The following is a 9,986-nucleotide window of genomic DNA, read 5'->3' on the forward strand; positions in this document are numbered from 1 at the left end:
GTCCTATTTCAAATTTACAATGAATTATGAAAAAAACTATAATCTGAATAATTTCATTTCTGGTTATGAATGTTTCATTCACATCTACTTGTGGTTGGAGATTTGCAAATCAGAGGTCAAATTCACAAAAGATATGAGTTGTATTTTCCATATCAAATTAATATATTACACCCAAGAAAGAGTGTTAGATTATTTTGTCAGTTAATTAGGCACATGAATACTTTTATGGTTTTTTAGAAGGAAACTTTCTTCATGTACCCCTAATGGGAATGTTCCAGTAGGACATTGCCAACAGGAATGTTTGTCTGGGGGGATATGGGGGAGAGGGATTTAGTGCATACATATCGTTTAATTTTCTCAGTTTCATGCTGCTATAACTCAGTATATTAAATTATTATATTACCTTAAGGAGAAAAAGTCATCTTATGGCTGAAGTCCTAAAAGTGTAGTGGGATATACAGCAGCAAATAAACCAAAACATATTAGGAAGACTAAAGAATGGGATAGACAATGTTACTGAACACGCCAAAAGTTACAGGCACCTCTGGAATTGTTCTGGCCTAAAATTCTAGAAAAGAAACACGTTCAAAGAAACCGCAAAGTTTCTTAGTTGCTTAGTTAGAGAAGAGATTAGTAAGAGATGTACAAGAAAGTTTCCTAAAACACTCGCTATTCCGCTGACCAAACCGGTGCCTCCACTCCCCACAGTACACCAGAAAAACCTCAGATAGTACATGAGTGCAACACCATTAAAAGAGAGACCTTTTCAAGGAGACTTGACTCGGGCAGCTTTTAAGCTTTTGCCCTCAGTCGTATGTCATGATGGATGTTTATCTAGGTGGCAAGAACATCAGATTTAAGTGAGTAAGACCTTGGAATCGAATGAGAGAGTGGACAGATGTAAACATGCTGTGTCTGAATGCAGAAGTCAGCCTCTAACCATCTGGAGGTGAATGAACCTTTCTGTGGAAGGAAATTTATCTGTGACTACCTCTACTGCTGGGTTTCTCCCACTTTCCTCTGAAGCATACTGAATTGCCATGATTATGGCTATTACTTCCACAAAATCGTGATGTACATGCCACGTTAGACGACAGCAGTGCCTTTGTGTTCAAAAAGACGTGCAAAGGACAGGGATGGGTGGCTGCAAGGAAGGGAGGTCAGTAGGACAAGTTCAGCAGCCTGCTGATAGAGGGATTTCTTGGGAAGTGATGATTCAGGCTTCACAGAAATTGCCCTAACTGAGCAGCGATGCCCGTCCAGCCGCCTCCACACCTCTGCACAGCAACCGAGTCAGGAAGAGACAGTTATACGAGGGGTCAGTGCCTGCCGGCCCATGGCTGCTCCTCCCCACGCTTCTCCAAATGGTCTTCTGAGAAGGTACCAGCCATTTGAGACAGGGACAGATCAGCAGGTGCTGTCTCTGATTTTTGTATGCTTTATAGCTGATACTGCTGACATTTAACCTGTTACGGAAGATTCTCATGACCTGAAGGCTGAAGTCAACTGTCGAGTGCCTGAAAATGAAACTAAATCTTACAGGAATCAGGGCTACAGGTCCTTCGTCTGGCTGGCTTGCTCCTGGTACATCACATCAAACAGGAGATGTACCAGGAGGACCTCCAGCAGTCCCTTCTCTCCGGTCTGTCTCCGGCACAGTTTGCTTAGGTTGCATCCCCGATGGTTAGACAGAAGAAAGTGAAGCACAGGATTATGTGAAGTTAGGCAGCCCGTGGGGGTGGAGGGGGAAGGGAAATGAAAGAATATTTAAAATAAACAAATACACATCCCAGGAAAAGCTCTTCTCGAGAATCTGTAGAGAACCGCCTGTAATCAGTTAATCAGCATAATTGTTTCTAATTAGGCTCCAGAGGCACATCACAAACATTGCTAGCTTTGCAGAGAATTGGGGAAGGGTCTGGGGGGTGCAAAGAGGAAAAAGCTTCCAGTCCTGTATTAATGACAATCATAACTCTCTGCACAGCCAGGGAGGCTTCTGCTCTAATTAGAACCATTCTTGCTGAAATGGGAGGCGACATGATTTGTGAAAAAGACACCCTCAGCATGTAATTTTCTATGTAACAAATCTAGAAAGATGGATGCTCTTTGATCTCGATTCTCCTGTTATTGCTGTTCACACTGGGAAGGGCGCTTTAATGAAACAATCTCAAGGTAATTTACCGCCTTTGAAGTCCTGAAATGTGCTGCCAACAAAATTTCTGGTTTAGTGGAGGCTGCTGCAGCAGTCACTCAGGGTTGCTTAATGGAGCACCAAAACTGGAACATCAAGACATCAAAGGTGAAGGTGCCATGTGATTAATAAACTAAGCTATTCATTTGTTTCTGCCTCAGAGGCAATCTGACAATTTATTGTCACTAGCTAATTTACACTTTGTGAGTACTTGCTCTTGCTAGTTATGCTGCCTATAGAACAAGATAAGTGATGTTTACATGAAGATGGGAGGAGAATAGACCTTTTTTAAATCTGGGGGAAGATGGGGGGAAAGGAAAGGCATTTTCCAAAACGATTGTGGAAGCAACCCAGACTGTGGAATTTTAGAGAGGGGAAGCTGGACCGTGGGGGGACCCATTTCTGCATTATTCCCTCCCCCTGCTGCCTTTGACCATCTCCTTGTTTACATGCTGTTGCCAGGAAGCAAATCCCAATTAAAAGTGGATTACAAGGCAATGAAACGGCATTATTATGAGGGAAGAGTTACACCAATCCATTTCTATTTAATTTGATGGCTAAGCCAAGGGTTTCAGTGATACTGGGCTAGGGAAGGTGGGACTTGCAAATCTCTGCTGACGTCTGGGGTGGCAGCCAGTCTGGCCTTTGAGGAGGCGGTTGTGTCCATCAGCTCCTCTCTTCAGCAATAAAAGCTATGTCCTTCATTACCTATTGGAAATTCCCAGTTACCCAGTCCAGCAGGACCTCATTCCCTTGAGAAAGCCTGAAGTGAAATGCAACAGCCCAAAAAAGAGAGGAAAAGATGCTTTCACAGGGAAAGTAAAAGCCTACTTGAGGTAATGTAGGCTGATCACTTTTGTGATTGTCATTTCTTCTGCCTCCCCTGCTAATGAAGCACAGCTCTCTTTCTAAACTGAAAGCAATGGTCTTGTAGACTCGTCTCATGCAATACCAAGTGGAAACAAAGTATTTGTCTAAGAATTCTGGGAATGTAATTGGGATGCAGAGTCTGATAATGCTGCCTGCAATAAGGAGGAGTTTGGGGGAACATGAAATGGGAAGGCCTGAAGAGCAGGGAGACATAGAGTCTGCACCTCCCAGATTAGATCTGCAGTTGAACTCTCACTCCCTGTTCCTGAAAGATGCCCTTTCCACAGGTATGCCACTGCAGAGGGAGGGCAACCGGCTGCCAATCTCCCTTGCTTTAGGGCAAAGGAGCAAGGGGCATCCTGTGGAAGGCACTCCGCTTCCTTATCTAGCCTCGGATATGAGAGCCTTCCAAAACCTCAGGCTATGGGAGGTCATACACAAGGAATTTGGTTTGATGTGTGTAAAATGGCTAATGAATTATACTAAGACACCTTCATAAAATTTATATCCAACCTCAGGTTTTCATTTCTCTCCCAGGAATTTGAATGACCGGATCCCAATTCAGTTTTGATTTTGCAAAATTCAGATGGAAATCTCAGGTCAAAAAAGCCCAGGTTCTAACTAAAGGACAAGTCTGATCATGTTGGGTTTTTTGTTTGGGTAGGGGTTTTTTTTGAACCAGCATTCAATCCTCTCCTGTGACACAAGCACACATCTGCTTACATCTCCATGGCAGCTGTTTCCAGAAGGAGACTGTGTGGTGTTTGTACAGGTTGCACAGTGGTGTGTCCACGGGGATGTTGCCTAAGGCTTGCACCCAGGTCAGGCAGATATCCCGCAGTCCTTGAACACATACCAGAACACACCAGAACACTCAAAAAAGTTACACCTTGGCTTGCCCCGGCAGCACGAGAGACAAGGCATCCAAGGATATCCTACCACACCCAGGTCTGGAGCACGGAGGAGCCAGACAAACTGGTTACACAGGCATGGTTAGGTGGTCTTGAATTCATAGCAAAAAATAATGTGCCAAACCAGTTTATATGAAGATCTCCATGTGCCAGGTGAGGATGTCACAACTACTAGCCGTATTAACCACATTATGTGTGGGCACAAAACATATTTATAGACAACCTTTTCATGAACTGGTTACAAACTTGGTTCACAGTGGAAATGTAGGCAGGGCCTTTTGGGCTATTTTTGGGCCTTAGAATGAGGCTAGAGATATGAGAACTGCCTCTTTGATAGCACGTCGCCTTTCAGTGCAGGGTTCAGAGGTATGTAAAGCTAAGGAACAATAATAAAAAAATAAACTAGGGAACTGCTATCAAACGTGTGAAAGGTATTATTTCATGAGCTGTTGAAGCTGGAGGTAATAACTTGGTTCTTGTTTATGAACCCCTCACAATCTGCCTTCTTTAAACATCACCGTGCAAAGAACTGAAGGAACCATAAGCTCCAGCAAGGCAGAAAAGACTGATTCTATTTTTCTTTCTTTTTGCTGGGGTTTTTTTGTTGTCTTTTTTTTTTTAAGAGGGAGAAGGAGTCTCATCTCTTTGCTCTATAGGGGTTAACATGTAGCATCCTGGCTCCTGTCACTAAGAAGAGTGATAAGACTTCAAAGAGTACAGTGCAGGGCAGATACAGGCAGGGAACAAGAACTGGGACTAGTAAGAAGCTTGTAAAAAACAAAAAATAAAACAACCCCCCAAACAGAAAAGAAACCATAATGAGCCACCCAGATCATATATGATACAACCATTGTCCATCTTAAATAGCCTCTTTTTATTAGCGGGTTTTAGAGGACCCCAGACAGAGGCAAAATATTATCTGAGGTCCATAGCCATGGGCATAGAGCAAGGAAAGTGAATTTGAAGACCTAGCTACATCTGGAGTTTATCAGCTCTTTTCCTGGCTAGTATTACAGTAAACAATTATCTGTAGATCAGGAGACAGCAGGGACTTTAAAGACCCAAATTACAGAGAAAGGGAGAGAGAGAAGGAGAATACAAGAGATAAAAAGGAGTCTATGCATCTTATCATACTAATGAAATCAACCTGACAATCACGGCAGGCTGCAAGGGTATTACACTGTCTGGTATTAAATGAGCAGTTACAGCACAGGCTCCTGTGTCAAACAGCAAATAGACACGAAAGAAAAGAAAAATGTACCGCTAGGTCAAGGCGAGTGATTTATAGGGAGTAGTTAGACAGCTGGTCAGTTTTAAAACCTCCTCAAATGTGCTGTCAGGATAACAACATATTCAAATGTTTCGATTAGCATTTCAAGGGACTGGGAATGTTCTGCAGCACAGAAAACCTCAGTGAGCCCTAAAATGCAATTAATGAGGAAATAACAATTGCCTGCAGCTGTTGTTCTGTTTATATACTGAGGAACAATCACCTGTTGCAAAGGTAGAAATAATCCAGCCTGTTCTATGGACAAATTTGACTAATTTCCACTGTTTCCAGCCATGAATGTCATCAGCTTGCTGTGAGGGGTAGCTTTTCCAGCAAGCGGAAGCAGTGTGAACAACATTTGGTCCCAAAATGCTGTTTTCCAAAAATACAAGAGGTAATATTACCGTGTTCCTCAGTGGACCAGGTACAGTTATAAACGTTAAGACATGTTGTATTTTTATAAGGGCCTGATGGATATATTACTATATTAGAAATTTCCTCTTTTTTCTTTCCATCCATGTAATTTCTGGGTCTTTCCAATGGAGACAACAGCCAAATAATTCTACAGCTGGAAAAAGACATAGGGCAAATGGGCTTTGGGACCGGGGCTGAAATATTATAATGTTTTGTTTAGTAATCTTTCTGAGGCACAATGGGAGAATGGTGATCTTGGTATTATTTCTGAAAAATACAGCTTCACAAAGTCACTCACTGCCACTGTATAATTCAGGTAAGGACAGGACACAATTTTTTTTTTTTTTTTTTTTTTTAATATTGAAGCATGTCACTGATCCGGAGAAAATGAAAAAATGAGGCATGGTCATGAATATATATCTGTTTCTGAAAAGGAGAAAGATTTTGTTCTGAATTGTTTCCCAGAACTTATGTTTGGTTTTATTTTCAACTCTAGACAAGTCTGATTAACAAGAAAATGACTGGAAGCAGCCATTTTAAGCAACTCGTGCAGAACGTTAATAGTAAGCAAATTCTTGGGCATTTTTTGCTGCTCTGAGGAACTAAAAGACAACCAAAGACCTCTCCCGCACCACTCGTACCAGCTCCCAGAGTATGCATATATCAAGAAGGAAGCATGTTTCAGGGCTGAAACACAACTTCGGATACTTTGCTTTGGCTACTGACTCTTCTGGTGGCTCTGAAACTGGGGTGAGACTGAGCATGGTTCCTGTGGCCAGAAGCAGAGCCAGGAAATGCATATGAGATCTGTTTTTTCTGCTGGTCTGACCTGTGGCTAAAGGGCACCCTAACAATCCTACCCTGGAGCAGAAGAAATGGATCTGAGGGCTTCAAACAAGAAATATTTTCAAGCGACTTTTGGTCAAAGATCAGACATGTAGGCCAGCCCATTCTGAACAAGAAGCTAGAGGAAAAAAAAATAAAAATGAACTTTTCATAGACAACAGAAAAAGAGAGAAAAAGAAGACGGGGGAGAATTATCATTTGTTTGTTATGTTACTATATTCATCCAGTTCTTCTAGATGCACAAAGTTGGCAGGATCTCCAAAGCTCACGCCAAGTTCTGGGACTCAAAAAAAGTTGACAGGAGGTCCTCGTGTTCACAGCCAGATCTCCTCCAGCAGAACAGAGTTCCCTGCAGCTTGTACGCCTGCTTCCGAGACAGAGCCACGACTACTCAGCCTGTAAGACAAACGCACCTGGAGAAAGCCTTCCCACCGCAACGGCATCCTGATAGAAGCTCTTCTCTAGGGCCCACCACGGGGTTAAGGCAGTCAACGTGGTCAGTTCTTGTGTTACAGACACAGGCAAAAAGCAGAACAAATTTTTCAAACAATTTGTGATGAAAAATGCTACTTCTTTCCCATCAGTGTTTTTGACAGCAAAATCACTGTCTTGTTTGGATTGAGCAGAGTGGAGAAAAGTTTCATGTACAAAACTGCACCTAAGAATGTTAAGCGAAATCAGAAATGAACCTCTAAGCTTTGCCTGAGATCAAGTAAAAAAATCAACAAAGCATAAAAGGTCTTATGAATTGGGGGTAAGGGGAGCACAATTTTTTCCTACAGGCACGAAGGCACTGTAACAACTTTCCTGTCTAATAAATGTTGTAATCCTGTAATTGGTGGTTACATATTTGTACATGTGAGACCAAAATCAGTTAAAAAAATTTCTAGTCAAACCAGGAAAAGCAAAGACAGTTAATTACTTGTTTGTGTGGAAGGGAGAGAAAGGATAGCTTCACAGGTACTGTCTCCCGCTGACTGGGGACTGGATAACCACTTAGGAAGCAGAACGATCCAGTACAAATTGTTAGCCAAATGTTCATTTTGAATTTTGAAGAAATCAGTTAAACCCAAGAGTTATTTTACCCACTTGTCTATTTTTCTGCACTGAGATGTATCACTCTGAAGTGAGGTAGGTCGTGATGCCCTTGGGAACACAGCAAAGGCTGACATACTCCCCACCATGCCGGTTTGAAATGCATTTTCCACATCCTGCTGAAGGCAGAGCAGTGCCCAGAGGTGTCCCTTGAGGTCAGGACAATTTTCTGAAGATGCTTAAGCCTGTTTGGCCCATCATGCTGACAAATCCCAGGCCAGCTGGGCTGCTTTGAGCAGCTCTGCCTGTGCTTTTCCATTGATCTTCTGCCTGGATATGTAGTTCTGATTTTGTTTGTGTCATGGGAAGATGTCATCTTGATCTCTGTAGTAGGTTTTCAAACAGTAACATTTTGTTTGAAGGAAAAGGGAAGGAGAAAAAAAGCAAGTGACAATGCTAAATTAGCGTTACTCAAGATGTTTACATTTGCACTTGAAGATTAGCAGCATGATGTATTTTGGTTCCCATTCCCTTGAATAAAAACTTTTTTTTAAGTTATCCTATTACTAGAACCTACTGTTTAAAAATAAATAACAACACATTAAGGTTTCTTAATGGACCCAAATTATGTAAAGGACAAAAGGCTAGATTATCTCATTTATACTTCTGGGTAGCCTGTATAAGTCAGAATAGTTTATAGGACACTGGAGGAAGAATTTGCCTTTTGCTGAGGGGCTTTCATGTGGATAGAGAGTGATGAAATACGTAATAACCCTCCTCCCCACATGGGGAACAAGGGAGAGCCAGGGGACAGGTATGCGATGCTGCCGTGACAGCGCTGGGCATGGCAGTGACACAGGAGAGGAGAAAGTGGGTGGAATGGAGAATCCTAGAATACATTTGCTTTGGAGCAGGTTTGTTTTGATAGGGCTGGCCCCAACTGCTTGGTCAAACATGCTGGGCTAGCTTCTCACTTGCTGTAAATCAAGAAGAGCGTAAGCTCATTCATTCTATTGGGACTGTGTCTATTTATAGCAGGTGAGGATCATATCCAATGTTATAATGTTGTAAGAGCATAAGACAGATAATGTCATGAAGTTTATTTTCTAGACTTGTTTTTTTAAGTGCTGAATTTGATAAAAGTCATAAATGCTGATAAATGGTTAGTAAACAAGGGCTGTTTTGTCCTACGTGGCAGACAGTTAAAAGTAATTTTGTACATTAGACAGCACTTGATTAAGTTATTTACTCAGCAAGTCAGGTCTCTAGAAGTAGAAACTTCTACTGCAAATACTCTCTTCCTTCTCTCTCCATATTATAATGGTTTACATCTCCCCCTCTCTTTCTTTTTCCTGAGGCAGTTGTCAGTGCTTTTTTTCATATTTCCCAGGTAGATATACTATCTAGTGATACAACTCACGGTTGTAAATGTTACGTCTTACTGTTTGACACAATGCCTCTCTAAGAAGATGCACCACCCTGGGGGGCAGAGGTGTAGTGAAGTGACTGTACTTCCTCAGCAATCATACTTAAATAAAACAGCTTAAAAATATCTATATAGTATCCTCTACAAAATGCCTGCTAACCACAAGCTATACGAAGCACAGTCTCACTCCTTCATGTCAATCAGTTCTTCACTGTTCTGCAGAGGAATGAAAAGGGAAGACAGGCAGATCCAGGTTGACACATCCAGCAACAAAGACACAGCACCTATCATTGCTCCTTTTCATTAGTAACAGTCCACTCAGTTGGTTACAAAGCTCATAAAAGCTTTTTTTTTTAAATTGATTACAGCCAAGTTTGGATTGTTCTTCGGAAATGGACTTCTCCTGGGAACAATTCAGGGCTGATCAGCTGTCTTTGTGTGTTAAAAGCATGGTAGAGCTGGAGGTGCTCTTATTTGAACGAGAGAGAAGACCAAGGTTTGACCACTTATGGTCATTAAAAATCCCATGACACTTTTCTCAAGATTAATAATAGTAGCCCTGGAGGAGGAGGGTTTGACAGTTTCATGTGAAGTGAATTGCATTCCGCCTGCCACAGTCCCCCTCGCATTTTCAGCTGAGTATGGTTCTTTGCTTCCAGTCCTGGAACATGGTCATATGTTGCTAAATAACAGATATGTTGCACCCCAGAGGTGATTGTATTCCAGCAAAAGGTCGAGTGATTCCTTCGTACTGCCTGTATACATGAACAAATGCTAGTTACAACTATTCCAAATCATCACCAAGAGATTCTGCAGAAGCAGAATGTAGTCCTTGATCTGTAGAGTACCACAGAAAGCCTGAAATAAAGACATCTCAAAGCCAGGATGTAAAATGCTCAGATACTTGTGGCAAACCAGAGGAATTCTCTAAAGCAGAATGAAATATAATTTCAGCACTCTGAAGGAATGGATGGATGGATGGATGGATAGATAGATAGATACCTAGTACTCTGTTGACGGGAA

This window comes from Phaethon aethereus (assembly GCF_964289735.1).
Source record: "Phaethon aethereus genome assembly, chromosome: 14".
Classification (NCBI taxonomy): Eukaryota; Metazoa; Chordata; class Aves; order Phaethontiformes; family Phaethontidae; genus Phaethon; species Phaethon aethereus.